Raw genomic sequence first — 26,638 nt, 5'->3', positions numbered from 1 at the left:
GCCAAGTGAATAAGACGCAGGCGAGCTGATCAATCCCCACCAGCCCAGGGAGCCCCAAAAGGGCCAAAGGCAGCAAGGAACAGACAAGCCAAGCAAAAAGACACACAGCGATGCACGGAAGTTGTGGCAGGCCTCCCCCACAAGGGGGAGCCAAAGGCCACAACTGACGCCGCTTTGAGCTGCTCCAAAGTATTCTAGCTCTGGCAACAGGTGTGACGTGCGGCTCTGCCAGAGCACGTTTCTTTCGGTGGGTCGGCTTCTGTCTTTGACCAGAGGAAATCAGGGGAAAGCGCGAACGCAGTCCCCCACTACCACAAATTATGCAGTCGAGTTTCCCGCATTTGGGGAAATCGCAGGGGTCAGCACACCCGGAGTGCAATGGATGAGCCTCACCCTGGGAGAACCACCTTAGTGATCATGGTATCTCCCCTGCCAGGTAAGTATGAGTTGGGGCCCGCCGGTCCGACGAGCGGCCCTCCGACGCAGCTCTCCAACATCGCGGAGTCTCGTGCCCGAAGGGGAGGGGGTGTCTTGGCGTAGGGCGCAGGCCGCCCGGAGGCTCGTTGAGTGGGAGGCGCTGGCTGGCGCCCGGTCCAACCCCCACGGGGCAGGCCGAGCTCGACTGAGTCCCAAGCCGTCCAAGATGCCCAGCAGCAGCCAGAGTCATTTGCATGTAGGGCCATTGGCTCCACCCCAGCCTCGCTCACGCCGCTGCTCCCACCCGGGGAACATGCAGACAGCTCCAGCTCCAGCTGCTGCTGCTGCTGCTGCCGCCCCCCTCCTCCTCCCGGCCCAGTGGCCAAGTGAATAAGACGCAGGCGAGCTGATCAATCCCCACCAGCCCAGGGAGCCCCAAAAGGGCCAAAGGCAGCAAGGAACAGACAAGCCAAGCAAAAAGACACAGAGCGATGCACGGAAGTTGTGGCAGGCCTCCCCCACAAGGGGGAGCCAAAGGCCACAACTGACGCCGCTTTGAGCTGCTCCAAAGTATTCTAGCTCTGGCAACAGGTGTGACGTGCGGCTCTGCCAGAGCACGTTTCTTTCGGTGGGTCGGCTTCTGTCTTTGACCAGAGGAAATCAGGGGAAAGCGCGAACGCAGTCCCCCACTACCACAAATTATGCAGTCGAGTTTCCCGCATTTGGGGAAATCGCAGGGGTCAGCACACCCGGAGTGCAATGGATGAGCCTCACCCTGGGAGAACCACCTTAGTGATCATGGTATCTCCCCTGCCAGGTAAGTATGAGTTGGGGCCCGCCGGTCCGACGAGCGGCCCTCCGACGCAGCTCTCCAACATCGCGGAGTCTCGTGCCCGAAGGGGAGGGGGTGTCTTGGCGTAGGGCGCAGGCCGCCCGGAGGCTCGTTGAGTGGGAGGCGCTGGCTGGCGCCCGGTCCAACCCCCACGGGGCAGGCCGAGCTCGACTGAGTCCCAAGCCGTCCAAGATGCCCAGCAGCAGCCAGAGTCATTTGCATGTAGGGCCATTGGCTCCACCCCAGCCTCGCTCACGCCGCTGCTCCCACCCGGGGAACATGCAGACAGCTCCAGCTCCAGCTGCTGCTGCTGCTGCTGCTGCCCCCCTCCTCCTCCCGGCCCAGTGGCCAAGTGAATAAGACGCAGGCGAGCTGATCAATCCCCACCAGCCCAGGGAGCCCCAAAAGGGCCAAAGGCAGCAAGGAACAGACAAGCCAAGCAAAAAGACACACAGCGATGCACGGAAGTTGTGGCAGGCCTCCCCCACAAGGGGGAGCCAAAGGCCACAACTGACGCCGCTTTGAGCTGCTCCAAAGTATTCTAGCTCTGGCAACAGGTGTGACGTGCGGCTCTGCCAGAGCACGTTTCTTTCGGTGGGTCGGCTTCTGTCTTTGACCAGAGGAAATCAGGGGAAAGCGCGAACGCAGTCCCCCACTACCACAAATTATGCAGTCGAGTTTCCCGCATTTGGGGAAATCGCAGGGGTCAGCACACCCGGAGTGCAATGGATGAGCCTCACCCTGGGAGAACCACCTTAGTGATCATGGTATCTCCCCTGCCAGGTAAGTATGAGTTGGGGCCCGCCGGTCCGACGAGCGGCCCTCCGACGCAGCTCTCCAACATCGCGGAGTCTCGTGCCCGAAGGGGAGGGGGTGTCTTGGCGTAGGGCGCAGGCCGCCCGGAGGCTCGTTGAGTGGGAGGCGCTGGCTGGCGCCCGGTCCAACCCCCACGGGGCAGGCCGAGCTCGACTGAGTCCCAAGCCGTCCAAGATGCCCAGCAGCAGCCAGAGTCATTTGCATGTAGGGCCATTGGCTCCACCCCAGCCTCGCTCACGCCGCTGCTCCCACCCGGGGAACATGCAGACAGCTCCAGCTCCAGCTGCTGCTGCTGCTGCTGCCGCCCCCCTCCTCCTCCCGGCCCAGTGGCCAAGTGAATAAGACGCAGGCGAGCTGATCAATCCCCACCAGCCCAGGGAGCCCCAAAAGGGCCAAAGGCAGCAAGGAACAGACAAGCCAAGCAAAAAGACACACAGCGATGCACGGAAGTTGTGGCAGGCCTCCCCCACAAGGGGGAGCCAAAGGCCACAACTGACGCCGCTTTGAGCTGCTCCAAAGTATTCTAGCTCTGGCAACAGGTGTGACGTGCGGCTCTGCCAGAGCACGTTTCTTTCGGTGGGTCGGCTTCTGTCTTTGACCAGAGGAAATCAGGGGAAAGCGCGAACGCAGTCCCCCACTACCACAAATTATGCAGTCGAGTTTCCCGCATTTGGGGAAATCGCAGGGGTCAGCACACCCGGAGTGCAATGGATGAGCCTCACCCTGGGAGAACCACCTTAGTGATCATGGTATCTCCCCTGCCAGGTAAGTATGAGTTGGGGCCCGCCGGTCCGACGAGCGGCCCTCCGACGCAGCTCTCCAACATCGCGGAGTCTCGTGCCCGAAGGGGAGGGGGTGTCTTGGCGTAGGGCGCAGGCCGCCCGGAGGCTCGTTGAGTGGGAGGCGCTGGCTGGCGCCCGGTCCAACCCCCACGGGGCAGGCCGAGCTCGACTGAGTCCCAAGCCGTCCAAGATGCCCAGCAGCAGCCAGAGTCATTTGCATGTAGGGCCATTGGCTCCACCCCAGCCTCGCTCACGCCGCTGCTCCCACCCGGGGAACATGCAGACAGCTCCAGCTCCAGCTGCTGCTGCTGCTGCTGCCGCCCCCCTCCTCCTCCCGGCCCAGTGGCCAAGTGAATAAGACGCAGGCGAGCTGATCAATCCCCACCAGCCCAGGGAGCCCCAAAAGGGCCAAAGGCAGCAAGGAACAGACAAGCCAAGCAAAAAGACACACAGCGATGCACGGAAGTTGTGGCAGGCCTCCCCCACAAGGGGGAGCCAAAGGCCACAACTGACGCCGCTTTGAGCTGCTCCAAAGTATTCTAGCTCTGGCAACAGGTGTGACGTGCGGCTCTGCCAGAGCACGTTTCTTTCGGTGGGTCGGCTTCTGTCTTTGACCAGAGGAAATCAGGGGAAAGCGCGAACGCAGTCCCCCACTACCACAAATTATGCAGTCGAGTTTCCCGCATTTGGGGAAATCGCAGGGGTCAGCACACCCGGAGTGCAATGGATGAGCCTCACCCTGGGAGAACCACCTTAGTGATCATGGTATCTCCCCTGCCAGGTAAGTATGAGTTGGGGCCCGCCGGTCCGACGAGCGGCCCTCCGACGCAGCTCTCCAACATCGCGGAGTCTCGTGCCCGAAGGGGAGGGGGTGTCTTGGCGTAGGGCGCAGGCCGCCCGGAGGCTCGTTGAGTGGGAGGCGCTGGCTGGCGCCCGGTCCAACCCCCACGGGGCAGGCCGAGCTCGACTGAGTCCCAAGCCGTCCAAGATGCCCAGCAGCAGCCAGAGTCATTTGCATGTAGGGCCATTGGCTCCACCCCAGCCTCGCTCACGCCGCTGCTCCCACCCGGGGAACATGCAGACAGCTCCAGCTCCAGCTGCTGCTGCTGCTGCTGCCGCCCCCCTCCTCCTCCCGGCCCAGTGGCCAAGTGAATAAGACGCAGGCGAGCTGATCAATCCCCACCAGCCCAGGGAGCCCCAAAAGGGCCAAAGGCAGCAAGGAACAGACAAGCCAAGCAAAAAGACACACAGCGATGCACGGAAGTTGTGGCAGGCCTCCCCCACAAGGGGGAGCCAAAGGCCACAACTGACGCCGCTTTGAGCTGCTCCAAAGTATTCTAGCTCTGGCAACAGGTGTGACGTGCGGCTCTGCCAGAGCACGTTTCTTTCGGTGGGTCGGCTTCTGTCTTTGACCAGAGGAAATCAGGGGAAAGCGCGAACGCAGTCCCCCACTACCACAAATTATGCAGTCGAGTTTCCCGCATTTGGGGAAATCGCAGGGGTCAGCACACCCGGAGTGCAATGGATGAGCCTCACCCTGGGAGAACCACCTTAGTGATCATGGTATCTCCCCTGCCAGGTAAGTATGAGTTGGGGCCCGCCGGTCCGACGAGCGGCCCTCCGACGCAGCTCTCCAACATCGCGGAGTCTCGTGCCCGAAGGGGAGGGGGTGTCTTGGCGTAGGGCGCAGGCCGCCCGGAGGCTCGTTGAGTGGGAGGCGCTGGCTGGCGCCCGGTCCAACCCCCACGGGGCAGGCCGAGCTCGACTGAGTCCCAAGCCGTCCAAGATGCCCAGCAGCAGCCAGAGTCATTTGCATGTAGGGCCATTGGCTCCACCCCAGCCTCGCTCACGCCGCTGCTCCCACCCGGGGAACATGCAGACAGCTCCAGCTCCAGCTGCTGCTGCTGCTGCTGCCGCCCCCCTCCTCCTCCCGGCCCAGTGGCCAAGTGAATAAGACGCAGGCGAGCTGATCAATCCCCACCAGCCCAGGGAGCCCCAAAAGGGCCAAAGGCAGCAAGGAACAGACAAGCCAAGCAAAAAGACACACAGCGATGCACGGAAGTTGTGGCAGGCCTCCCCCACAAGGGGGAGCCAAAGGCCACAACTGACGCCGCTTTGAGCTGCTCCAAAGTATTCTAGCTCTGGCAACAGGTGTGACGTGCGGCTCTGCCAGAGCACGTTTCTTTCGGTGGGTCGGCTTCTGTCTTTGACCAGAGGAAATCAGGGGAAAGCGCGAACGCAGTCCCCCACTACCACAAATTATGCAGTCGAGTTTCCCGCATTTGGGGAAATCGCAGGGGTCAGCACACCCGGAGTGCAATGGATGAGCCTCACCCTGGGAGAACCACCTTAGTGATCATGGTATCTCCCCTGCCAGGTAAGTATGAGTTGGGGCCCGCCGGTCCGACGAGCGGCCCTCCGACGCAGCTCTCCAACATCGCGGAGTCTCGTGCCCGAAGGGGAGGGGGTGTCTTGGCGTAGGGCGCAGGCCGCCCGGAGGCTCGTTGAGTGGGAGGCGCTGGCTGGCGCCCGGTCCAACCCCCACGGGGCAGGCCGAGCTCGACTGAGTCCCAAGCCGTCCAAGATGCCCAGCAGCAGCCAGAGTCATTTGCATGTAGGGCCATTGGCTCCACCCCAGCCTCGCTCACGCCGCTGCTCCCACCCGGGGAACATGCAGACAGCTCCAGCTCCAGCTGCTGCTGCTGCTGCTGCCGCCCCCCTCCTCCTCCCGGCCCAGTGGCCAAGTGAATAAGACGCAGGCGAGCTGATCAATCCCCACCAGCCCAGGGAGCCCCAAAAGGGCCAAAGGCAGCAAGGAACAGACAAGCCAAGCAAAAAGACACACAGCGATGCACGGAAGTTGTGGCAGGCCTCCCCCACAAGGGGGAGCCAAAGGCCACAACTGACGCCGCTTTGAGCTGCTCCAAAGTATTCTAGCTCTGGCAACAGGTGTGACGTGCGGCTCTGCCAGAGCACGTTTCTTTCGGTGGGTCGGCTTCTGTCTTTGACCAGAGGAAATCAGGGGAAAGCGCGAACGCAGTCCCCCACTACCACAAATTATGCAGTCGAGTTTCCCGCATTTGGGGAAATCGCAGGGGTCAGCACACCCGGAGTGCAATGGATGAGCCTCACCCTGGGAGAACCACCTTAGTGATCATGGTATCTCCCCTGCCAGGTAAGTATGAGTTGGGGCCCGCCGGTCCGACGAGCGGCCCTCCGACGCAGCTCTCCAACATCGCGGAGTCTCGTGCCCGAAGGGGAGGGGGTGTCTTGGCGTAGGGCGCAGGCCGCCCGGAGGCTCGTTGAGTGGGAGGCGCTGGCTGGCGCCCGGTCCAACCCCCACGGGGCAGGCCGAGCTCGACTGAGTCCCAAGCCGTCCAAGATGCCCAGCAGCAGCCAGAGTCATTTGCATGTAGGGCCATTGGCTCCACCCCAGCCTCGCTCACGCCGCTGCTCCCACCCGGGGAACATGCAGACAGCTCCAGCTCCAGCTGCTGCTGCTGCCGCCCCCCTCCTCCTCCCGGCCCAGTGGCCAAGTGAATAAGACGCAGGCGAGCTGATCAATCCCCACCAGCCCAGGGAGCCCCAAAAGGGCCAAAGGCAGCAAGGAACAGACAAGCCAAGCAAAAAGACACACAGCGATGCACGGAAGTTGTGGCAGGCCTCCCCCACAAGGGGGAGCCAAAGGCCACAACTGACGCCGCTTTGAGCTGCTCCAAAGTATTCTAGCTCTGGCAACAGGTGTGACGTGCGGCTCTGCCAGAGCACGTTTCTTTCGGTGGGTCGGCTTCTGTCTTTGACCAGAGGAAATCAGGGGAAAGCGCGAACGCAGTCCCCCACTACCACAAATTATGCAGTCGAGTTTCCCGCATTTGGGGAAATCGCAGGGGTCAGCACACCCGGAGTGCAATGGATGAGCCTCACCCTGGGAGAACCACCTTAGTGATCATGGTATCTCCCCTGCCAGGTAAGTATGAGTTGGGGCCCGCCGGTCCGACGAGCGGCCCTCCGACGCAGCTCTCCAACATCGCGGAGTCTCGTGCCCGAAGGGGAGGGGGTGTCTTGGCGTAGGGCGCAGGCCGCCCGGAGGCTCGTTGAGTGGGAGGCGCTGGCTGGCGCCCGGTCCAACCCCCACGGGGCAGGCCGAGCTCGACTGAGTCCCAAGCCGTCCAAGATGCCCAGCAGCAGCCAGAGTCATTTGCATGTAGGGCCATTGGCTCCACCCCAGCCTCGCTCACGCCGCTGCTCCCACCCGGGGAACATGCAGACAGCTCCAGCTCCAGCTGCTGCTGCTGCTGCTGCCGCCCCCCTCCTCCTCCCGGCCCAGTGGCCAAGTGAATAAGACGCAGGCGAGCTGATCAATCCCCACCAGCCCAGGGAGCCCCAAAAGGGCCAAAGGCAGCAAGGAACAGACAAGCCAAGCAAAAAGACACACAGCGATGCACGGAAGTTGTGGCAGGCCTCCCCCACAAGGGGGAGCCAAAGGCCACAACTGACGCCGCTTTGAGCTGCTCCAAAGTATTCTAGCTCTGGCAACAGGTGTGACGTGCGGCTCTGCCAGAGCACGTTTCTTTCGGTGGGTCGGCTTCTGTCTTTGACCAGAGGAAATCAGGGGAAAGCGCGAACGCAGTCCCCCACTACCACAAATTATGCAGTCGAGTTTCCCGCATTTGGGGAAATCGCAGGGGTCAGCACACCCAGAGTGCAATGGATGAGCCTCACCCTGGGAGAACCACCTTAGTGATCATGGTATCTCCCCTGCCAGGTAAGTATGAGTTGGGGCCCGCCGGTCCGACGAGCGGCCCTCCGACGCAGCTCTCCAACATCGCGGAGTCTCGTGCCCGAAGGGGAGGGGGTGTCTTGGCGTAGGGCGCAGGCCGCCCGGAGGCTCGTTGAGTGGGAGGCGCTGGCTGGCGCCCGGTCCAACCCCCACGGGGCAGGCCGAGCTCGACTGAGTCCCAAGCCGTCCAAGATGCCCAGCAGCAGCCAGAGTCATTTGCATGTAGGGCCATTGGCTCCACCCCAGCCTCGCTCACGCCGCTGCTCCCACCCGGGGAACATGCAGACAGCTCCAGCTCCAGCTGCTGCTGCTGCTGCTGCCGCCCCCCTCCTCCTCCCGGCCCAGTGGCCAAGTGAATAAGACGCAGGCGAGCTGATCAATCCCCACCAGCCCAGGGAGCCCCAAAAGGGCCAAAGGCAGCAAGGAACAGACAAGCCAAGCAAAAAGACACACAGCGATGCACGGAAGTTGTGGCAGGCCTCCCCCACAAGGGGGAGCCAAAGGCCACAACTGACGCCGCTTTGAGCTGCTCCAAAGTATTCTAGCTCTGGCAACAGGTGTGACGTGCGGCTCTGCCAGAGCACGTTTCTTTCGGTGGGTCGGCTTCTGTCTTTGACCAGAGGAAATCAGGGGAAAGCGCGAACGCAGTCCCCCACTACCACAAATTATGCAGTCGAGTTTCCCGCATTTGGGGAAATCGCAGGGGTCAGCACACCCGGAGTGCAATGGATGAGCCTCACCCTGGGAGAACCACCTTAGTGATCATGGTATCTCCCCTGCCAGGTAAGTATGAGTTGGGGCCCGCCGGTCCGACGAGCGGCCCTCCGACGCAGCTCTCCAACATCGCGGAGTCTCGTGCCCGAAGGGGAGGGGGTGTCTTGGCGTAGGGCGCAGGCCGCCCGGAGGCTCGTTGAGTGGGAGGCGCTGGCTGGCGCCCGGTCCAACCCCCACGGGGCAGGCCGAGCTCGACTGAGTCCCAAGCCGTCCAAGATGCCCAGCAGCAGCCAGAGTCATTTGCATGTAGGGCCATTGGCTCCACCCCAGCCTCGCTCACGCCGCTGCTCCCACCCGGGGAACATGCAGACAGCTCCAGCTCCAGCTGCTGCTGCTGCTGCTGCCGCCCCCCTCCTCCTCCCGGCCCAGTGGCCAAGTGAATAAGACGCAGGCGAGCTGATCAATCCCCACCAGCCCAGGGAGCCCCAAAAGGGCCAAAGGCAGCAAGGAACAGACAAGCCAAGCAAAAAGACACACAGCGATGCACGGAAGTTGTGGCAGGCCTCCCCCACAAGGGGGAGCCAAAGGCCACAACTGACGCCGCTTTGAGCTGCTCCAAAGTATTCTAGCTCTGGCAACAGGTGTGACGTGCGGCTCTGCCAGAGCACGTTTCTTTCGGTGGGTCGGCTTCTGTCTTTGACCAGAGGAAATCAGGGGAAAGCGCGAACGCAGTCCCCCACTACCACAAATTATGCAGTCGAGTTTCCCGCATTTGGGGAAATCGCAGGGGTCAGCACACCCGGAGTGCAATGGATGAGCCTCACCCTGGGAGAACCACCTTAGTGATCATGGTATCTCCCCTGCCAGGTAAGTATGAGTTGGGGCCCGCCGGTCCGACGAGCGGCCCTCCGACGCAGCTCTCCAACATCGCGGAGTCTCGTGCCCGAAGGGGAGGGGGTGTCTTGGCGTAGGGCGCAGGCCGCCCGGAGGCTCGTTGAGTGGGAGGCGCTGGCTGGCGCCCGGTCCAACCCCCACGGGGCAGGCCGAGCTCGACTGAGTCCCAAGCCGTCCAAGATGCCCAGCAGCAGCCAGAGTCATTTGCATGTAGGGCCATTGGCTCCACCCCAGCCTCGCTCACGCCGCTGCTCCCACCCGGGGAACATGCAGACAGCTCCAGCTCCAGCTGCTGCTGCTGCTGCTGCCGCCCCCCTCCTCCTCCCGGCCCAGTGGCCAAGTGAATAAGACGCAGGCGAGCTGATCAATCCCCACCAGCCCAGGGAGCCCCAAAAGGGCCAAAGGCAGCAAGGAACAGACAAGCCAAGCAAAAAGACACACAGCGATGCACGGAAGTTGTGGCAGGCCTCCCCCACAAGGGGGAGCCAAAGGCCACAACTGACGCCGCTTTGAGCTGCTCCAAAGTATTCTAGCTCTGGCAACAGGTGTGACGTGCGGCTCTGCCAGAGCACGTTTCTTTCGGTGGGTCGGCTTCTGTCTTTGACCAGAGGAAATCAGGGGAAAGCGCGAACGCAGTCCCCCACTACCACAAATTATGCAGTCGAGTTTCCCGCATTTGGGGAAATCGCAGGGGTCAGCACACCCGGAGTGCAATGGATGAGCCTCACCCTGGGAGAACCACCTTAGTGATCATGGTATCTCCCCTGCCAGGTAAGTATGAGTTGGGGCCCGCCGGTCCGACGAGCGGCCCTCCGACGCAGCTCTCCAACATCGCGGAGTCTCGTGCCCGAAGGGGAGGGGGTGTCTTGGCGTAGGGCGCAGGCCGCCCGGAGGCTCGTTGAGTGGGAGGCGCTGGCTGGCGCCCGGTCCAACCCCCACGGGGCAGGCCGAGCTCGACTGAGTCCCAAGCCGTCCAAGATGCCCAGCAGCAGCCAGAGTCATTTGCATGTAGGGCCATTGGCTCCACCCCAGCCTCGCTCACGCCGCTGCTCCCACCCGGGGAACATGCAGACAGCTCCAGCTCCAGCTGCTGCTGCTGCTGCTGCCGCCCCCCTCCTCCTCCCGGCCCAGTGGCCAAGTGAATAAGACGCAGGCGAGCTGATCAATCCCCACCAGCCCAGGGAGCCCCAAAAGGGCCAAAGGCAGCAAGGAACAGACAAGCCAAGCAAAAAGACACACAGCGATGCACGGAAGTTGTGGCAGGCCTCCCCCACAAGGGGGAGCCAAAGGCCACAACTGACGCCGCTTTGAGCTGCTCCAAAGTATTCTAGCTCTGGCAACAGGTGTGACGTGCGGCTCTGCCAGAGCACGTTTCTTTCGGTGGGTCGGCTTCTGTCTTTGACCAGAGGAAATCAGGGGAAAGCGCGAACGCAGTCCCCCACTACCACAAATTATGCAGTCGAGTTTCCCGCATTTGGGGAAATCGCAGGGGTCAGCACACCCGGAGTGCAATGGATGAGCCTCACCCTGGGAGAACCACCTTAGTGATCATGGTATCTCCCCTGCCAGGTAAGTATGAGTTGGGGCCCGCCGGTCCGACGAGCGGCCCTCCGACGCAGCTCTCCAACATCGCGGAGTCTCGTGCCCGAAGGGGAGGGGGTGTCTTGGCGTAGGGCGCAGGCCGCCCGGAGGCTCGTTGAGTGGGAGGCGCTGGCTGGCGCCCGGTCCAACCCCCACGGGGCAGGCCGAGCTCGACTGAGTCCCAAGCCGTCCAAGATGCCCAGCAGCAGCCAGAGTCATTTGCATGTAGGGCCATTGGCTCCACCCCAGCCTCGCTCACGCCGCTGCTCCCACCCGGGGAACATGCAGACAGCTCCAGCTCCAGCTGCTGCTGCTGCTGCTGCCGCCCCCCTCCTCCTCCCGGCCCAGTGGCCAAGTGAATAAGACGCAGGCGAGCTGATCAATCCCCACCAGCCCAGGGAGCCCCAAAAGGGCCAAAGGCAGCAAGGAACAGACAAGCCAAGCAAAAAGACACACAGCGATGCACGGAAGTTGTGGCAGGCCTCCCCCACAAGGGGGAGCCAAAGGCCACAACTGACGCCGCTTTGAGCTGCTCCAAAGTATTCTAGCTCTGGCAACAGGTGTGACGTGCGGCTCTGCCAGAGCACGTTTCTTTCGGTGGGTCGGCTTCTGTCTTTGACCAGAGGAAATCAGGGGAAAGCGCGAACGCAGTCCCCCACTACCACAAATTATGCAGTCGAGTTTCCCGCATTTGGGGAAATCGCAGGGGTCAGCACACCCGGAGTGCAATGGATGAGCCTCACCCTGGGAGAACCACCTTAGTGATCATGGTATCTCCCCTGCCAGGTAAGTATGAGTTGGGGCCCGCCGGTCCGACGAGCGGCCCTCCGACGCAGCTCTCCAACATCGCGGAGTCTCGTGCCCGAAGGGGAGGGGGTGTCTTGGCGTAGGGCGCAGGCCGCCCGGAGGCTCGTTGAGTGGGAGGCGCTGGCTGGCGCCCGGTCCAACCCCCACGGGGCAGGCCGAGCTCGACTGAGTCCCAAGCCGTCCAAGATGCCCAGCAGCAGCCAGAGTCATTTGCATGTAGGGCCATTGGCTCCACCCCAGCCTCGCTCACGCCGCTGCTCCCACCCGGGGAACATGCAGACAGCTCCAGCTCCAGCTGCTGCTGCTGCTGCTGCCGCCCCCCTCCTCCTCCCGGCCCAGTGGCCAAGTGAATAAGACGCAGGCGAGCTGATCAATCCCCACCAGCCCAGGGAGCCCCAAAAGGGCCAAAGGCAGCAAGGAACAGAGAAGCCAAGCAAAAAGACACACAGCGATGCACGGAAGTTGTGGCAGGCCTCCCCCACAAGGGGGAGCCAAAGGCCACAACTGACGCCGCTTTGAGCTGCTCCAAAGTATTCTAGCTCTGGCAACAGGTGTGACGTGCGGCTCTGCCAGAGCACGTTTCTTTCGGTGGGTCGGCTTCTGTCTTTGACCAGAGGAAATCAGGGGAAAGCGCGAACGCAGTCCCCCACTACCACAAATTATGCAGTCGAGTTTCCCGCATTTGGGGAAATCGCAGGGGTCAGCACACCCGGAGTGCAATGGATGAGCCTCACCCTGGGAGAACCACCTTAGTGATCATGGTATCTCCCCTGCCAGGTAAGTATGAGTTGGGGCCCGCCGGTCCGACGAGCGGCCCTCCGACGCAGCTCTCCAACATCGCGGAGTCTCGTGCCCGAAGGGGAGGGGGTGTCTTGGCGTAGGGCGCAGGCCGCCCGGAGGCTCGTTGAGTGGGAGGCGCTGGCTGGCGCCCGGTCCAACCCCCACGAGGCAGGCCGAGCTCGACTGAGTCCCAAGCCGTCCAAGATGCCCAGCAGCAGCCAGAGTCATTTGCATGTAGGGCCATTGGCTCCACCCCAGCCTCGCTCACGCCGCTGCTCCCACCCGGGGAACATGCAGACAGCTCCAGCTCCAGCTGCTGCTGCTGCTGCTGCTGCTGCTGCTGCCCCCCTCCTCCTCCCGGCCCAGTGGCCAAGTGAATAAGACGCAGGCGAGCTGATCAATCCCCACCAGCCCAGGGAGCCCCAAAAGGGCCAAAGGCAGCAAGGAACAGACAAGCCAAGCAAAAAGACACACAGCGATGCACGGAAGTTGTGGCAGGCCTCCCCCACAAGGGGGAGCCAAAGGCCACAACTGACGCCGCTTTGAGCTGCTCCAAAGTATTCTAGCTCTGGCAACAGGTGTGACGTGCGGCTCTGCCAGAGCACGTTTCTTTCGGTGGGTCGGCTTCTGTCTTTGACCAGAGGAAATCAGGGGAAAGCGCGAACGCAGTCCCCCACTACCACAAATTATGCAGTCGAGTTTCCCGCATTTGGGGAAATCGCAGGGGTCAGCACACCCGGAGTGCAATGGATGAAGCCTCACCCTGGGAGAACCACCTTAGTGATCATGGTATCTCCCCTGCCAGGTAAGTATGAGTTGGGGCCCGCCGGTCCGACGAGCGGCCCTCCGACGCAGCTCTCCAACATCGCGGAGTCTCGTGCCCGAAGGGGAGGGGGTGTCTTGGCGTAGGGCGCAGGCCGCCCGGAGGCTCGTTGAGTGGGAGGCGCTGGCTGGCGCCCGGTCCAACCCCCACGGGGCAGGCCGAGCTCGACTGAGTCCCAAGCCGTCCAAGATGCCCAGCAGCAGCCAGAGTCATTTGCATGTAGGGCCATTGGCTCCACCCCAGCCTCGCTCACGCCGCTGCTCCCACCCGGGGAACATGCAGACAGCTCCAGCTCCAGCTGCTGCTGCTGCTGCTGCTGCTGCTGCTGCCCCCCTCCTCCTCCCGGCCCAGTGGCCAAGTGAATAAGACGCAGGCGAGCTGATCAATCCCCACCAGCCCAGGGAGCCCCAAAAGGGCCAAAGGCAGCAAGGAACAGACAAGCCAAGCAAAAAGACACACAGCGATGCACGGAAGTTGTGGCAGGCCTCCCCCACAAGGGGGAGCCAAAGGCCACAACTGACGCCGCTTTGAGCTGCTCCAAAGTATTCTAGCTCTGGCAACAGGTGTGACGTGCGGCTCTGCCAGAGCACGTTTCTTTCGGTGGGTCGGCTTCTGTCTTTGACCAGAGGAAATCAGGGGAAAGCGCGAACGCAGTCCCCCACTACCACAAATTATGCAGTCGAGTTTCCCGCATTTGGGGAAATCGCAGGGGTCAGCACACCCGGAGTGCAATGGATGAGCCTCACCCTGGGAGAACCACCTTAGTGATCATGGTATCTCCCCTGCCAGGTAAGTATGAGTTGGGGCCCGCCGGTCCGACGAGCGGCCCTCCGACGCAGCTCTCCAACATCGCGGAGTCTCGTGCCCGAAGGGGAGGGGGTGTCTTGGCGTAGGGCGCAGGCCGCCCGGAGGCTCGTTGAGTGGGAGGCGCTGGCTGGCGCCCGGTCCAACCCCCACGGGGCAGGCCGAGCTCGACTGAGTCCCAAGCCGTCCAAGATGCCCAGCAGCAGCCAGAGTCATTTGCATGTAGGGCCATTGGCTCCACCCCAGCCTCGCTCACGCCGCTGCTCCCACCCGGGGAACATGCAGACAGCTCCAGCTCCAGCTGCTGCTGCTGCTGCTGCCGCCCCCCTCCTCCTCCCGGCCCAGTGGCCAAGTGAATAAGACGCAGGCGAGCTGATCAATCCCCACCAGCCCAGGGAGCCCCAAAAGGGCCAAAGGCAGCAAGGAACAGACAAGCCAAGCAAAAAGACACACAGCGATGCACGGAAGTTGTGGCAGGCCTCCCCCACAAGGGGGAGCCAAAGGCCACAACTGACGCCGCTTTGAGCTGCTCCAAAGTATTCTAGCTCTGGCAACAGGTGTGACGTGCGGCTCTGCCAGAGCACGTTTCTTTCGGTGGGTCGGCTTCTGTCTTTGACCAGAGGAAATCAGGGGAAAGCGCGAACGCAGTCCCCCACTACCACAAATTATGCAGTCGAGTTTCCCGCATTTGGGGAAATCGCAGGGGTCAGCACACCCGGAGTGCAATGGATGAGCCTCACCCTGGGAGAACCACCTTAGTGATCATGGTATCTCCCCTGCCAGGTAAGTATGAGTTGGGGCCCGCCGGTCCGACGAGCGGCCCTCCGACGCAGCTCTCCAACATCGCGGAGTCTCGTGCCCGAAGGGGAGGGGGTGTCTTGGCGTAGGGCGCAGGCCGCCCGGAGGCTCGTTGAGTGGGAGGCGCTGGCTGGCGCCCGGTCCAACCCCCACGGGGCAGGCCGAGCTCGACTGAGTCCCAAGCCGTCCAAGATGCCCAGCAGCAGCCAGAGTCATTTGCATGTAGGGCCATTGGCTCCACCCCAGCCTCGCTCACGCCGCTGCTCCCACCCGGGGAACATGCAGACAGCTCCAGCTCCAGCTGCTGCTGCTGCCCCCCTCCTCCTCCCGGCCCAGTGGCCAAGTGAATAAGACGCAGGCGAGCTGATCAATCCCCACCAGCCCAGGGAGCCCCAAAAGGGCCAAAGGCAGCAAGGAACAGACAAGCCAAGCAAAAAGACACACAGCGATGCACGGAAGTTGTGGCAGGCCTCCCCCACAAGGGGGAGCCAAAGGCCACAACTGACGCCGCTTTGAGCTGCTCCAAAGTATTCTAGCTCTGGCAACAGGTGTGACGTGCGGCTCTGCCAGAGCACGTTTCTTTCGGTGGGTCGGCTTCTGTCTTTGACCAGAGGAAATCAGGGGAAAGCGCGAACGCAGTCCCCCACTACCACAAATTATGCAGTCGAGTTTCCCGCATTTGGGGAAATCGCAGGGGTCAGCACACCCGGAGTGCAATGGATGAGCCTCACCCTGGGAGAACCACCTTAGTGATCATGGTATCTCCCCTGCCAGGTAAGTATGAGTTGGGGCCCGCCGGTCCGACGAGCGGCCCTCCGACGCAGCTCTCCAACATCGCGGAGTCTCGTGCCCGAAGGGGAGGGGGTGTCTTGGCGTAGGGCGCAGGCCGCCCGGAGGCTCGTTGAGTGGGAGGCGCTGGCTGGCGCCCGGTCCAACCCCCACGGGGCAGGCCGAGCTCGACTGAGTCCCAAGCCGTCCAAGATGCCCAGCAGCAGCCAGAGTCATTTGCATGTAGGGCCATTGGCTCCACCCCAGCCTCGCTCACGCCGCTGCTCCCACCCGGGGAACATGCAGACAGCTCCAGCTCCAGCTGCTGCTGCTGCTGCTGCCGCCCCCCTCCTCCTCCCGGCCCAGTGGCCAAGTGAATAAGACGCAGGCGAGCTGATCAATCCCCACCAGCCCAGGGAGCCCCAAAAGGGCCAAAGGCAGCAAGGAACAGAGAAGCCAAGCAAAAAGACACACAGCGATGCACGGAAGTTGTGGCAGGCCTCCCCCACAAGGGGGAGCCAAAGGCCACAACTGACGCCGCTTTGAGCTGCTCCAAAGTATTCTAGCTCTGGCAACAGGTGTGACGTGCGGCTCTGCCAGAGCACGTTTCTTTCGGTGGGTCGGCTTCTGTCTTTGACCAGAGGAAATCAGGGGAAAGCGCGAACGCAGTCCCCCACTACCACAAATTATGCAGTCGAGTTTCCCGCATTTGGGGAAATCGCAGGGGTCAGCACACCCGGAGTGCAATGGATGAGCCTCACCCTGGGAGAACCACCTTAGTGATCATGGTATCTCCCCTGCCAGGTAAGTATGAGTTGGGGCCCGCCGGTCCGACGAGCGGCCCTCCGACGCAGCTCTCCAACATCGCGGAGTCTCGTGCCCGAAGGGGAGGGGGTGTCTTGGCGTAGGGCGCAGGCCGCCCGGAGGCTCGTTGAGTGGGAGGCGCTGGCTGGCGCCCGGTCCAACCCCCACGGGGCAGGCCGAGCTCGACTGAGTCCCAAGCCGTCCAAGATGCCCAGCAGCAGCCAGAGTCATTTGCATGTAGGGCCATTGGCTCCACCCCAGCCTCGCTCACGCCGCTGCTCCCACCCGGGGAACATGCAGACAGCTCCAGCTCCAGCTGCTGCTGCTGCTGCTGCCGCCCCCCTCCTCCTCCCGGCCCAGTGGCCAAGTGAATAAGACGCAGGCGAGCTGATCAATCCCCACCAGCCCAGGGAGCCCCAAAAGGGCCAAAGGCAGCAAGGAACAGACAAGCCAAGCAAAAAGACACACAGCGATGCACGGAAGTTGTGGCAGGCCTCCCCCACAAGGGGGAGCCAAAGGCCACAACTGACGCCGCTTTGAGCTGCTCCAAAGTATTCTAGCTCTGGCAACAGGTGTGACGTGCGGCTCTGCCAGAGCACGTTTCTTTCGGTGGGTCGGCTTCTGTCTTTGACCAGAGGAAATCAGGGGAAAGCGCGAACGCAGTCCCCCACTACCACAAATTATGCAGTCGAGTTTCCCGCATTTGGGGAAATCGCAGGGGTCAGCACACCCGGAGTGCAATGGATGAGCCTCACCCTGGGAGAACCACCTTAGTGATCATGGTATCTCCCCTGCCAGGTAAGTATGAGTTGGGGCCCGCCGGTCCGACGAGCGGCCCTCCGACGCAGCTCTCCAACATCGCGGAGTCTCGTGCCCGAAGGGGAGGGGGTGTCTTGGCGTAGGGCGCAGGCCGCCCGGAGGCTCGTTGAGTGGGAGGCGCTGGCTGGCGCCCGGTCCAACCCCCACGGGGCAGGCCGAGCTCGACTGAGTCCCAAGCCGTCCAAGATGCCCAGCAGCAGCCAGAGTCATTTGCATGTAGGGCCATTGGCTCCACCCCAGCCTCGCTCAGGCTGGTTTCACATTTGCGTTTTTTAGCGCTGGAAAAAAACGCATACCTGCGCATGCGTTTTTTCCCCTATATTTAACATGGGTGCGCATACCTGCGCGCTGGTAAGCGCATGTATGCGATTTTCATGCGCTGCGTTTTTTTGGGGTGTGCGTTGGTATTTTCCAGACGCAGCATGTTGCATTTTTGGCCCTGCAAAAAAGCGCATGCGCACATATGCGCACGTTTTGCGCTAAAAATGGCCATTATAGCCTATGGATGCGCATATGTGCGCACTGGCATGCTCATGTATGCGTTTTTTTGCATATGCGTTTTTTTTTTTTAACCATGGAATTTAGGGGTTTGGGTTAGAGTTAGGGTTAGTTAAGAGGGTTTAGGGTTAGGGTTATGGTCAGGGTCAGGGTTAGGGTTGGGGTTTGTGTCAGGGTTAGGGTTAAGTATGGTTTGGTTAAGGGTTAGGGTCAGGGTTAGGGTCAGGATTAGGGTTAAGTATGGTTTTGTTAAGGATTAGGGTCAGGGTTAGGGTCAGGATTAGGGTTAAGTATGGTTTTGTTAAGGGTTAGGGTCAGGGTTAGGGTTAGGGTTAGGGTCAGGGTTAGGGTTAGGGTTGGGGTCAGGGTTAGGGTTAGGGTCAGGGTTAGGGTTAAGTATGGTTTTGTTAAGGGTTAGGGTCAGGGTTAGGGTTAGGGTCAGGGTTAGGGTCAGGATTAGGGTTAAGTATGGTTTTGTTAAGGATTAGGGTCAGGGTTAGGGTCAGGATTAGGGTTAAGTATGGTTTTGTTAAGGGTTAGGGTCAGGGTTAGGGTTAGGGTTAGGGTCAGGGTTAGGGTTAAGTATGGTTTTGTTAAGGGTTAGGGTTAGGGTTAGGGTCAGGGTTAGGGTTAGGGTTAGGGTTAGGGTCAGGGTTAGGGTTAGGGTCAGGGTTAGGGTTAGGGTTAGGGTTAGGGTCAGGGTTAGGGTTAAGTATGGTTTTGTTAAGGGTTAGGGTCAGGGTTAGGGTTAGGGTTAGGGTCAGGGTTAGGGTTAGGGTTAGGGTTAGGGTTAGGGTCAGGGTTAGGGTTAGGGTTAGGGTTAGTTAGGGTTTAGGGTTTGGGTTAGGGTTAAGTATGATTTGGTTAAGGGTTAGGGTCAGGGTTAGGGTTAGGGTTAGGGTCAGGGTTAGGGTTAGGGTTAGGGTCAGGGTTAGGGTTAGTAAAGTCATGGTTTGGGTAGTGTGAGGGGCCACCTAAAAATGTTGGAAAAAAACGCAAACGCGGTAAAAACGCACTAAAAACGCATACAAACGCATAAAAACGCTGCGTTTTTTTCATGCATGCTCATAAAAATGCTTGAAAAAAACGCAGCAGTTGTATGCTTATGTATGCGTTTTTTCAATGCGTTTTTTTGCGGGAAAAACGCGCTGCAAAAAAAAGCAAGTGTGAAACTAGCCTCACGCCGCTGCTCCCACCCGGGGAACATGCAGACAGCTCCAGCTCCAGCTGCTGCTGCTGCTGCTGCCGCCCCCCTCCTCCTCCCGGCCCAGTGGCCAAGTGAATAAGACGCAGGCGAGCTGATCAATCCCCACCAGCCCAGGGAGCCCCAAAAGGGCCAAAGGCAGCAAGGAACAGACAAGCCAAGCAAAAAGACACACAGCGATGCACGGAAGTTGTGGCAGGCCTCCCCCACAAGGGGGAGCCAAAGGCCACAACTGACGCCGCTTTGAGCTGCTCCAAAGTATTCTAGCTCTGGCAACAGGTGTGACGTGCGGCTCTGCCAGAGCACGTTTCTTTCGGTGGGTCGGCTTCTGTCTTTGACCAGAGGAAATCAGGGGAAAGCGCGAACGCAGTCCCCCACTACCACAAATTATGCAGTCGAGTTTCCCGCATTTGGGGAAATCGCAGGGGTCAGCACACCCGGAGTGCAATGGATGAGCCTCACCCTGGGAGAACCACCTTAGTGATCATGGTATCTCCCCTGCCAGGTAAGTATGAGTTGGGGCCCGCCGGTCCGACGAGCGGCCCTCCGACGCAGCTCTCCAACATCGCGGAGTCTCGTGCCCGAAGGGGAGGGGGTGTCTTGGCGTAGGGCGCAGGCCGCCCGGAGGCTCGTTGAGTGGGAGGCGCTGGCTGGCGCCCGGTCCAACCCCCACGGGGCAGGCCGAGCTCGACTGAGTCCCAAGCCATCCAAGATGCCCAGCAGCAGCCAGAGTCATTTGCATGTAGGGCCATTGGCTCCACCCCAGCCTCGCTCACGCCGCTGCTCCCACCCGGGGAACATGCAGACAGCTCCAGCTCCAGCTGCTGCTGCTGCTGCTGCCGCCCCCCTCCTCCTCCCGGCCCAGTGGCCAAGTGAATAAGACGCAGGCGAGCTGATCAATCCCCACCAGCCCAGGGAGCCCCAAAAGGGCCAAAGGCAGCAAGGAACAGACAAGCCAAGCAAAAAGACACACAGCGATGCACGGAAGTTGTGGCAGGCCTCCCCCACAAGGGGGAGCCAAAGGCCACAACTGACGCCGCTTTGAGCTGCTCCAAAGTATTCTAGCTCTGGCAACAGGTGTGACGTGCGGCTCTGCCAGAGCACGTTTCTTTCGGTGGGTCGGCTTCTGTCTTTGACCAGAGGAAATCAGGGGAAAGCGCGAACGCAGTCCCCCACTACCACAAATTATGCAGTCGAGTTTCCCGCATTTGGGGAAATCGCAGGGGTCAGCACACCCGGAGTGCAATGGATGAGCCTCACCCTGGGAGAACCACCTTAGTGATCATGGTATCTCCCCTGCCAGGTAAGTATGAGTTGGGGCCCGCCGGTCCGACGAGCGGCCCTCCGACGCAGCTCTCCAACATCGCGGAGTCTCGTGCCCGAAGGGGAGGGGGTGTCTTGGCGTAGGGCGCAGGCCGCCCGGAGGCTCGTTGAGTGGGAGGCGCTGGCTGGCGCCCGGTCCAACCCCCACGGGGCAGGCCGAGCTCGACTGAGTCCCAAGCCGTCCAAGATGCCCAGCAGCAGCCAGAGTCATTTGCATGTAGGGCCATTGGCTCCACCCCAGCCTCGCTCAGGCTGGTTTCACATTTGCGTTTTTTAGCGCTGGAAAAAAACGCATACCTGCGCATGCGTTTTTTCCCCTATATTTAACATGGGTGCGCATACCTGCGCGCTGGTAAGCGCATGTATGCGATTTTCATGCGCTGCGTTTTTTTGGGGTGTGCGTTGGTATTTTCCAGACGCAGCATGTTGCATTTTTGGCCCTGCAAAAAAGCGCATGCGCACATATGCGCACGTTTTGCGCTAAAAATGGCCATTATAGCCTATGGATGCGCATATGTGCGCACTGGCATGCTCATGTATGCGTTTTTTTGCATATGCGTTTTTTTTTTTTAACCATGGAATTTAGGGGTTTGGGTTAGAGTTAGGGTTAGTTAAGAGGGTTTAGGGTTAGGGTTATGGTCAGGGTCAGGGTTAGGGTTGGGGTTTGTGTCAGGGTTAGGGTTAAGTATGGTTTGGTTAAGGGTTAGGGTCAGGGTTAGGGTCAGGATTAGGGTTAAGTATGGTTTTGTTAAGGATTAGGGTCAGGGTTAGGGTCAGGATTAGGGTTAAGTATGGTTTTGTTAAGGGTTAGGGTCAGGGTTAGGGTTAGGGTTAGGGTCAGGGTTAGGGTTAGGGTTGGGGTCAGGGTTAGGGTTAGGGTCAGGGTTAGGGTTAAGTATGGTTTTGTTAAGGGTTAGGGTCAGGGTTAGGGTTAGGGTCAGGGTTAGGGTCAGGATTAGGGTTAAGTATGGTTTTGTTAAGGATTAGGGTCAGGGTTAGGGTCAGGATTAGGGTTAAGTATGGTTTTGTTAAGGGTTAGGGTCAGGGTTAGGGTTAGGGTTAGGGTCAGGGTTAGGGTTAAGTATGGTTTTGTTAAGGGTTAGGGTTAGGGTTAGGGTCAGGGTTAGGGTTAGGGTTAGGGTTAGGGTCAGGGTTAGGGTTAGGGTCAGGGTTAGGGTTAGGGTTAGGGTTAGGGTCAGGGTTAGGGTTAAGTATGGTTTTGTTAAGGGTTAGGGTCAGGGTTAGGGTTAGGGTTAGGGTCAGGGTTAGGGTTAGGGTTAGGGTTAGGGTCAGGGTTAGGGTTAGGGTTAGGGTCAGGGTTAGGGTTAGGGTTAGGGTTAGTTAGGGTTTAGGGTTTGGGTTAGGGTTAAGTATGATTTGGTTAAGGGTTAGGGTCAGGGTTAGGGTTAGGGTTAGGGTCAGGGTTAGGGTTAGGGTTAGGGTCAGGGTTAGGGTTAGTAAAGTCATGGTTTGGGTAGTGTGAGGGGCCACCTAAAAATGTTGGAAAAAAACGCAAACGCGGTAAAAACGCACTAAAAACGCATACAAACGCATAAAAACGCTGCGTTTTTTTCATGCATGCTCATAAAAATGCTTGAAAAAAACGCAGCAGTTGTATGCTTATGTATGCGTTTTTTCAATGCGTTTTTTTGCGGGAAAAACGCGCTGCAAAAAAAAGCAAGTGTGAAACTAGCCTCACGCCGCTGCTCCCACCCGGGGAACATGCAGACAGCTCCAGCTCCAGCTGCTGCTGCTGCTGCTGCCGCCCCCCTCCTCCTCCCGGCCCAGTGGCCAAGTGAATAAGACGCAGGCGAGCTGATCAATCCCCACCAGCCCAGGGAGCCCCAAAAGGGCCAAAGGCAGCAAGGAACAGACAAGCCAAGCAAAAAGACACACAGCGATGCACGGAAGTTGTGGCAGGCCTCCCCCACAAGGGGGAGCCAAAGGCCACAACTGACGCCGCTTTGAGCTGCTCCAAAGTATTCTAGCTCTGGCAACAGGTGTGACGTGCGGCTCTGCCAGAGCACGTTTCTTTCGGTGGGTCGGCTTCTGTCTTTGACCAGAGGAAATCAGGGGAAAGCGCGAACGCAGTCCCCCACTACCACAAATTATGCAGTCGAGTTTCCCGCATTTGGGGAAATCGCAGGGGTCAGCACACCCGGAGTGCAATGGATGAGCCTCACCCTGGGAGAACCACCTTAGTGATCATGGTATCTCCCCTGCCAGGTAAGTATGAGTTGGGGCCCGCCGGTCCGACGAGCGGCCCTCCGACGCAGCTCTCCAACATCGCGGAGTCTCGTGCCCGAAGGGGAGGGGGTGTCTTGGCGTAGGGCGCAGGCCGCCCGGAGGCTCGTTGAGTGGGAGGCGCTGGCTGGCGCCCGGTCCAACCCCCACGGGGCAGGCCGAGCTCGACTGAGTCCCAAGCCGTCCAAGATGCCCAGCAGCAGCCAGAGTCATTTGCATGTAGGGCCATTGGCTCCACCCCAGCCTCGCTCACGCCGCTGCTCCCACCCGGGGAACATGCAGACAGCTCCAGCTCCAGCTGCTGCTGCTGCTGCTGCCGCCCCCCTCCTCCTCCCGGCCCAGTGGCCAAGTGAATAAGACGCAGGCGAGCTGATCAATCCCCACCAGCCCAGGGAGCCCCAAAAGGGCCAAAGGCAGCAAGGAACAGACAAGCCAAGCAAAAAGACACACAGCGATGCACGGAAGTTGTGGCAGGCCTCCCCCACAAGGGGGAGCCAAAGGCCACAACTGACGCCGCTTTGAGCTGCTCCAAAGTATTCTAGCTCTGGCAACAGGTGTGACGTGCGGCTCTGCCAGAGCACGTTTCTTTCGGTGGGTCGGCTTCTGTCTTTGACCAGAGGAAATCAGGGGAAAGCGCGAACGCAGTCCCCCACTACCACAAATTATGCAGTCGAGTTTCCCGCATTTGGGGAAATCGCAGGGGTCAGCACACCCGGAGTGCAATGGATGAGCCTCACCCTGGGAGAACCACCTTAGTGATCATGGTATCTCCCCTGCCAGGTAAGTATGAGTTGGGGCCCGCCGGTCCGACGAGCGGCCCTCCGACGCAGCTCTCCAACATCGCGGAGTCTCGTGCCCGAAGGGGAGGGGGTGTCTTGGCGTAGGGCGCAGGCCGCCCGGAGGCTCGTTGAGTGGGAGGCGCTGGCTGGCGCCCGGTCCAACCCCCACGGGGCAGGCCGAGCTCGACTGAGTCCCAAGCCGTCCAAGATGCCCAGCAGCAGCCAGAGTCATTTGCATGTAGGGCCATTGGCTCCACCCCAGCCTCGCTCACGCCGCTGCTCCCACCCGGGGAACATGCAGACAGCTCCAGCTCCAGCTGCTGCTGCTGCTGCTGCTGCCCCCCTCCTCCTCCCGGCCCAGTGGCCAAGTGAATAAGACGCAGGCGAGCTGATCAATCCCCACCAGCCCAGGGAGCCCCAAAAGGGCCAAAGGCAGCAAGGAACAGACAAGCCAAGCAAAAAGACACACAGCGATGCACGGAAGTTGTGGCAGGCCTCCCCCACAAGGGGGAGCCAAAGGCCACAACTGACGCCGCTTTGAGCTGCTCCAAAGTATTCTAGCTCTGGCAACAGGTGTGACGTGCGGCTCTGCCAGAGCACGTTTCTTTCGGTGGGTCGGCTTCTGTCTTTGACCAGAGGAAATCAGGGGAAAGCGCGAACGCAGTCCCCCACTACCACAAATTATGCAGTCGAGTTTCCCGCATTTGGGGAAATCGCAGGGGTCAGCACACCCGGAGTGCAATGGATGAGCCTCACCCTGGGAGAACCACCTTAGTGATCATGGTATCTCCCCTGCCAGGTAAGTATGAGTTGGGGCCCGCCGGTCCGACGAGCGGCCCTCCGACGCAGCTCTCCAACATCGCGGAGTCTCGTGCCCGAAGGGGAGGGGGTGTCTTGGCGTAGGGCGCAGGCCGCCCGGAGGCTCGTTGAGTGGGAGGCGCTGGCTGGCGCCCGGTCCAACCCCCACGGGGCAGGCCGAGCTCGACTGAGTCCCAAGCCGTCCAAGATGCCCAGCAGCAGCCAGAGTCATTTGCATGTAGGGCCATTGGCTCCACCCCAGCCTCGCTCACGCCGCTGCTCCCACCCGGGGAACATGCAGACAGCTCCAGCTCCAGCTGCTGCTGCTGCTGCTGCCGCCCCCCTCCTCCTCCCGGCCCAGTGGCCAAGTGAATAAGACGCAGGCGAGCTGATCAATCCCCACCAGCCCAGGGAGCCCCAAAAGGGCCAAAGGCAGCAAGGAACAGACAAGCCAAGCAAAAAGACACACAGCGATGCACGGAAGTTGTGGCAGGCCTCCCCCACAAGGGGGAGCCAAAGGCCACAACTGACGCCGCTTTGAGCTGCTCCAAAGTATTCTAGCTCTGGCAACAGGTGTGACGTGCGGCTCTGCCAGAGCACGTTTCTTTCGGTGGGTCGGCTTCTGTCTTTGACCAGAGGAAATCAGGGGAAAGCGCGAACGCAGTCCCCCACTACCACAAATTATGCAGTCGAGTTTCCCGCATTTGGGGAAATCGCAGGGGTCAGCACACCCGGAGTGCAATGGATGAGCCTCACCCTGGGAGAACCACCTTAGTGATCATGGTATCTCCCCTGCCAGGTAAGTATGAGTTGGGGCCCGCCGGTCCGACGAGCGGCCCTCCGACGCAGCTCTCCAACATCGCGGAGTCTCGTGCCCGAAGGGGAGGGGGTGTCTTGGCGTAGGGCGCAGGCCGCCCGGAGGCTCGTTGAGTGGGAGGCGCTGGCTGGCGCCCGGTCCAACCCCCACGGGGCAGGCCGAGCTCGACTGAGTCCCAAGCCGTCCAAGATGCCCAGCAGCAGCCAGAGTCATTTGCATGTAGGGCCATTGGCTCCACCCCAGCCTCGCTCACGCCGCTGCTCCCACCCGGGGAACATGCAGACAGCTCCAGCTCCAGCTGCTGCTGCTGCTGCTGCCGCCCCCCTCCTCCTCCCGGCCCAGTGGCCAAGTGAATAAGACGCAGGCGAGCTGATCAATCCCCACCAGCCCAGGGAGCCCCAAAAGGGCCAAAGGCAGCAAGGAACAGACAAGCCAAGCAAAAAGACACACAGCGATGCACGGAAGTTGTGGCAGGCCTCCCCCACAAGGGGGAGCCAAAGGCCACAACTGACGCCGCTTTGAGCTGCTCCAAAGTATTCTAGCTCTGGCAACAGGTGTGACGTGCGGCTCTGCCAGAGCACGTTTCTTTCGGTGGGTCGGCTTCTGTCTTTGACCAGAGGAAATCAGGGGAAAGCGCGAACGCAGTCCCCCACTACCACAAATTATGCAGTCGAGTTTCCCGCATTTGGGGAAATCGCAGGGGTCAGCACACCCGGAGTGCAATGGATGAGCCTCACCCTGGGAGAACCACCTTAGTGATCATGGTATCTCCCCTGCCAGGTAAGTATGAGTTGGGGCCCGCCGGTCCGACGAGCGGCCCTCCGACGCAGCTCTCCAACATCGCGGAGTCTCGTGCCCGAAGGGGAGGGGGTGTCTTGGCGTAGGGCGCAGGCCGCCCGGAGGCTCGTTGAGTGGGAGGCGCTGGCTGGCGCCCGGTCCAACCCCCACGGGGCAGGCCGAGCTCGACTGAGTCCCAAGCCGTCCAAGATGCCCAGCAGCAGCCAGAGTCATTTGCATGTAGGGCCATTGGCTCCACCCCAGCCTCGCTCACGCCGCTGCTCCCACCCGGGGAACATGCAGACAGCTCCAGCTCCAGCTGCTGCTGCTGCTGCCGCCCCCCTCCTCCTCCCGGCCCAGTGGCCAAGTGAATAAGACGCAGGCGAGCTGATCAATCCCCACCAGCCCAGGGAGCCCCAAAAGGGCCAAAGGCAGCAAGGAACAGACAAGCCAAGCAAAAAGACACACAGCGATGCACGGAAGTTGTGGCAGGCCTCCCCCACAAGGGGGAGCCAAAGGCCACAACTGACGCCGCTTTGAGCTGCTCCAAAGTATTCTAGCTCTGGCAACAGGTGTGACGTGCGGCTCTGCCAGAGCACGTTTCTTTCGGTGGGTCGGCTTCTGTCTTTGACCAGAGGAAATCAGGGGAAAGCGCGAACGCAGTCCCCCACTACCACAAATTATGCAGTCGAGTTTCCCGCATTTGGGGAAATCGCAGGGGTCAGCACACCCGGAGTGCAATGGATGAGCCTCACCCTGGGAGAACCACCTTAGTGATCATGGTATCTCCCCTGCCAGGTAAGTATGAGTTGGGGCCCGCCGGTCCGACGAGCGGCCCTCCGACGCAGCTCTCCAACATCGCGGAGTCTCGTGCCCGAAGGGGAGGGGGTGTCTTGGCGTAGGGCGCAGGCCGCCCGGAGGCTCGTTGAGTGGGAGGCGCTGGCTGGCGCCCGGTCCAACCCCCACGGGGCAGGCCGAG

General features: G+C 60.8%; 30 non-coding genes across 30 annotated transcripts; all 30 read right to left on the bottom strand.

The window, feature by feature from the left end:
- Positions 1–280: 280 nt before the first annotated feature.
- On the bottom strand, positions 281–444 carry LOC141056412 (U1 spliceosomal RNA). Its single transcript, XR_012221638.1, has one exon. It is a non-coding gene; the product is annotated as a U1 spliceosomal RNA (small nuclear RNA).
- Positions 445–1,078: 634 nt separating this feature from the next.
- On the bottom strand, positions 1,079–1,242 carry LOC141056411 (U1 spliceosomal RNA). The gene has a single exon (XR_012221637.1). It is a non-coding gene; the product is annotated as a U1 spliceosomal RNA (small nuclear RNA).
- Positions 1,243–1,876: 634 nt separating this feature from the next.
- LOC141056410 (U1 spliceosomal RNA) lies at positions 1,877–2,040 on the bottom strand. The gene has a single exon (XR_012221636.1). It is a non-coding gene; the product is annotated as a U1 spliceosomal RNA (small nuclear RNA).
- A 634-nt stretch (positions 2,041–2,674) lies between these two features.
- Positions 2,675–2,838, bottom strand: LOC141056409 (U1 spliceosomal RNA). The gene has a single exon (XR_012221635.1). It is a non-coding gene; the product is annotated as a U1 spliceosomal RNA (small nuclear RNA).
- Positions 2,839–3,472: 634 nt separating this feature from the next.
- LOC141056408 (U1 spliceosomal RNA) lies at positions 3,473–3,636 on the bottom strand. The gene has a single exon (XR_012221634.1). It is a non-coding gene; the product is annotated as a U1 spliceosomal RNA (small nuclear RNA).
- Positions 3,637–4,270: 634 nt separating this feature from the next.
- LOC141056407 (U1 spliceosomal RNA) lies at positions 4,271–4,434 on the bottom strand. Its single transcript, XR_012221633.1, has one exon. It is a non-coding gene; the product is annotated as a U1 spliceosomal RNA (small nuclear RNA).
- A 634-nt stretch (positions 4,435–5,068) lies between these two features.
- Positions 5,069–5,232, bottom strand: LOC141056405 (U1 spliceosomal RNA). Its single transcript, XR_012221631.1, has one exon. It is a non-coding gene; the product is annotated as a U1 spliceosomal RNA (small nuclear RNA).
- Positions 5,233–5,866: 634 nt separating this feature from the next.
- LOC141056404 (U1 spliceosomal RNA) lies at positions 5,867–6,030 on the bottom strand. Its single transcript, XR_012221630.1, has one exon. It is a non-coding gene; the product is annotated as a U1 spliceosomal RNA (small nuclear RNA).
- Positions 6,031–6,658: 628 nt separating this feature from the next.
- On the bottom strand, positions 6,659–6,822 carry LOC141056403 (U1 spliceosomal RNA). Its single transcript, XR_012221629.1, has one exon. It is a non-coding gene; the product is annotated as a U1 spliceosomal RNA (small nuclear RNA).
- Positions 6,823–7,456: 634 nt separating this feature from the next.
- LOC141056654 (U1 spliceosomal RNA) lies at positions 7,457–7,620 on the bottom strand. The gene has a single exon (XR_012221857.1). It is a non-coding gene; the product is annotated as a U1 spliceosomal RNA (small nuclear RNA).
- Positions 7,621–8,254: 634 nt separating this feature from the next.
- LOC141056400 (U1 spliceosomal RNA) lies at positions 8,255–8,418 on the bottom strand. The gene has a single exon (XR_012221628.1). It is a non-coding gene; the product is annotated as a U1 spliceosomal RNA (small nuclear RNA).
- Positions 8,419–9,052: 634 nt separating this feature from the next.
- LOC141056399 (U1 spliceosomal RNA) lies at positions 9,053–9,216 on the bottom strand. The gene has a single exon (XR_012221627.1). It is a non-coding gene; the product is annotated as a U1 spliceosomal RNA (small nuclear RNA).
- Positions 9,217–9,850: 634 nt separating this feature from the next.
- On the bottom strand, positions 9,851–10,014 carry LOC141056728 (U1 spliceosomal RNA). Its single transcript, XR_012221910.1, has one exon. It is a non-coding gene; the product is annotated as a U1 spliceosomal RNA (small nuclear RNA).
- A 634-nt stretch (positions 10,015–10,648) lies between these two features.
- On the bottom strand, positions 10,649–10,812 carry LOC141056727 (U1 spliceosomal RNA). Its single transcript, XR_012221909.1, has one exon. It is a non-coding gene; the product is annotated as a U1 spliceosomal RNA (small nuclear RNA).
- A 634-nt stretch (positions 10,813–11,446) lies between these two features.
- On the bottom strand, positions 11,447–11,610 carry LOC141056726 (U1 spliceosomal RNA). The gene has a single exon (XR_012221908.1). It is a non-coding gene; the product is annotated as a U1 spliceosomal RNA (small nuclear RNA).
- A 634-nt stretch (positions 11,611–12,244) lies between these two features.
- LOC141056725 (U1 spliceosomal RNA) lies at positions 12,245–12,408 on the bottom strand. The gene has a single exon (XR_012221907.1). It is a non-coding gene; the product is annotated as a U1 spliceosomal RNA (small nuclear RNA).
- Positions 12,409–13,051: 643 nt separating this feature from the next.
- LOC141056676 (U1 spliceosomal RNA) lies at positions 13,052–13,216 on the bottom strand. The gene has a single exon (XR_012221877.1). It is a non-coding gene; the product is annotated as a U1 spliceosomal RNA (small nuclear RNA).
- Positions 13,217–13,859: 643 nt separating this feature from the next.
- LOC141056724 (U1 spliceosomal RNA) lies at positions 13,860–14,023 on the bottom strand. The gene has a single exon (XR_012221906.1). It is a non-coding gene; the product is annotated as a U1 spliceosomal RNA (small nuclear RNA).
- Positions 14,024–14,657: 634 nt separating this feature from the next.
- LOC141056721 (U1 spliceosomal RNA) lies at positions 14,658–14,821 on the bottom strand. Its single transcript, XR_012221904.1, has one exon. It is a non-coding gene; the product is annotated as a U1 spliceosomal RNA (small nuclear RNA).
- A 625-nt stretch (positions 14,822–15,446) lies between these two features.
- Positions 15,447–15,610, bottom strand: LOC141056720 (U1 spliceosomal RNA). The gene has a single exon (XR_012221903.1). It is a non-coding gene; the product is annotated as a U1 spliceosomal RNA (small nuclear RNA).
- Positions 15,611–16,244: 634 nt separating this feature from the next.
- On the bottom strand, positions 16,245–16,408 carry LOC141056719 (U1 spliceosomal RNA). The gene has a single exon (XR_012221902.1). It is a non-coding gene; the product is annotated as a U1 spliceosomal RNA (small nuclear RNA).
- Positions 16,409–17,042: 634 nt separating this feature from the next.
- LOC141056718 (U1 spliceosomal RNA) lies at positions 17,043–17,206 on the bottom strand. Its single transcript, XR_012221901.1, has one exon. It is a non-coding gene; the product is annotated as a U1 spliceosomal RNA (small nuclear RNA).
- Positions 17,207–19,270: 2,064 nt separating this feature from the next.
- On the bottom strand, positions 19,271–19,434 carry LOC141056717 (U1 spliceosomal RNA). The gene has a single exon (XR_012221900.1). It is a non-coding gene; the product is annotated as a U1 spliceosomal RNA (small nuclear RNA).
- A 634-nt stretch (positions 19,435–20,068) lies between these two features.
- Positions 20,069–20,232, bottom strand: LOC141056716 (U1 spliceosomal RNA). Its single transcript, XR_012221899.1, has one exon. It is a non-coding gene; the product is annotated as a U1 spliceosomal RNA (small nuclear RNA).
- A 2,082-nt stretch (positions 20,233–22,314) lies between these two features.
- On the bottom strand, positions 22,315–22,478 carry LOC141056715 (U1 spliceosomal RNA). Its single transcript, XR_012221898.1, has one exon. It is a non-coding gene; the product is annotated as a U1 spliceosomal RNA (small nuclear RNA).
- Positions 22,479–23,112: 634 nt separating this feature from the next.
- Positions 23,113–23,276, bottom strand: LOC141056714 (U1 spliceosomal RNA). The gene has a single exon (XR_012221897.1). It is a non-coding gene; the product is annotated as a U1 spliceosomal RNA (small nuclear RNA).
- Positions 23,277–23,910: 634 nt separating this feature from the next.
- On the bottom strand, positions 23,911–24,074 carry LOC141056713 (U1 spliceosomal RNA). Its single transcript, XR_012221896.1, has one exon. It is a non-coding gene; the product is annotated as a U1 spliceosomal RNA (small nuclear RNA).
- A 634-nt stretch (positions 24,075–24,708) lies between these two features.
- On the bottom strand, positions 24,709–24,872 carry LOC141056712 (U1 spliceosomal RNA). The gene has a single exon (XR_012221895.1). It is a non-coding gene; the product is annotated as a U1 spliceosomal RNA (small nuclear RNA).
- A 634-nt stretch (positions 24,873–25,506) lies between these two features.
- On the bottom strand, positions 25,507–25,670 carry LOC141056709 (U1 spliceosomal RNA). Its single transcript, XR_012221893.1, has one exon. It is a non-coding gene; the product is annotated as a U1 spliceosomal RNA (small nuclear RNA).
- A 631-nt stretch (positions 25,671–26,301) lies between these two features.
- Positions 26,302–26,465, bottom strand: LOC141056708 (U1 spliceosomal RNA). The gene has a single exon (XR_012221892.1). It is a non-coding gene; the product is annotated as a U1 spliceosomal RNA (small nuclear RNA).
- Positions 26,466–26,638: the final 173 nt, after the last annotated feature.

This window comes from Dendrobates tinctorius, unplaced genomic scaffold, assembly GCF_039654945.1.
Source record: "Dendrobates tinctorius isolate UK_male_01 unplaced genomic scaffold, ASM3965494v1 ptg000197l, whole genome shotgun sequence".
NCBI classification, from domain to species: Eukaryota; Metazoa; Chordata; class Amphibia; order Anura; family Dendrobatidae; genus Dendrobates; species Dendrobates tinctorius.
Note: the sequence above shows the minus strand (reverse complement) of the source record. Positions and strands in the feature narration are given on the sequence as shown.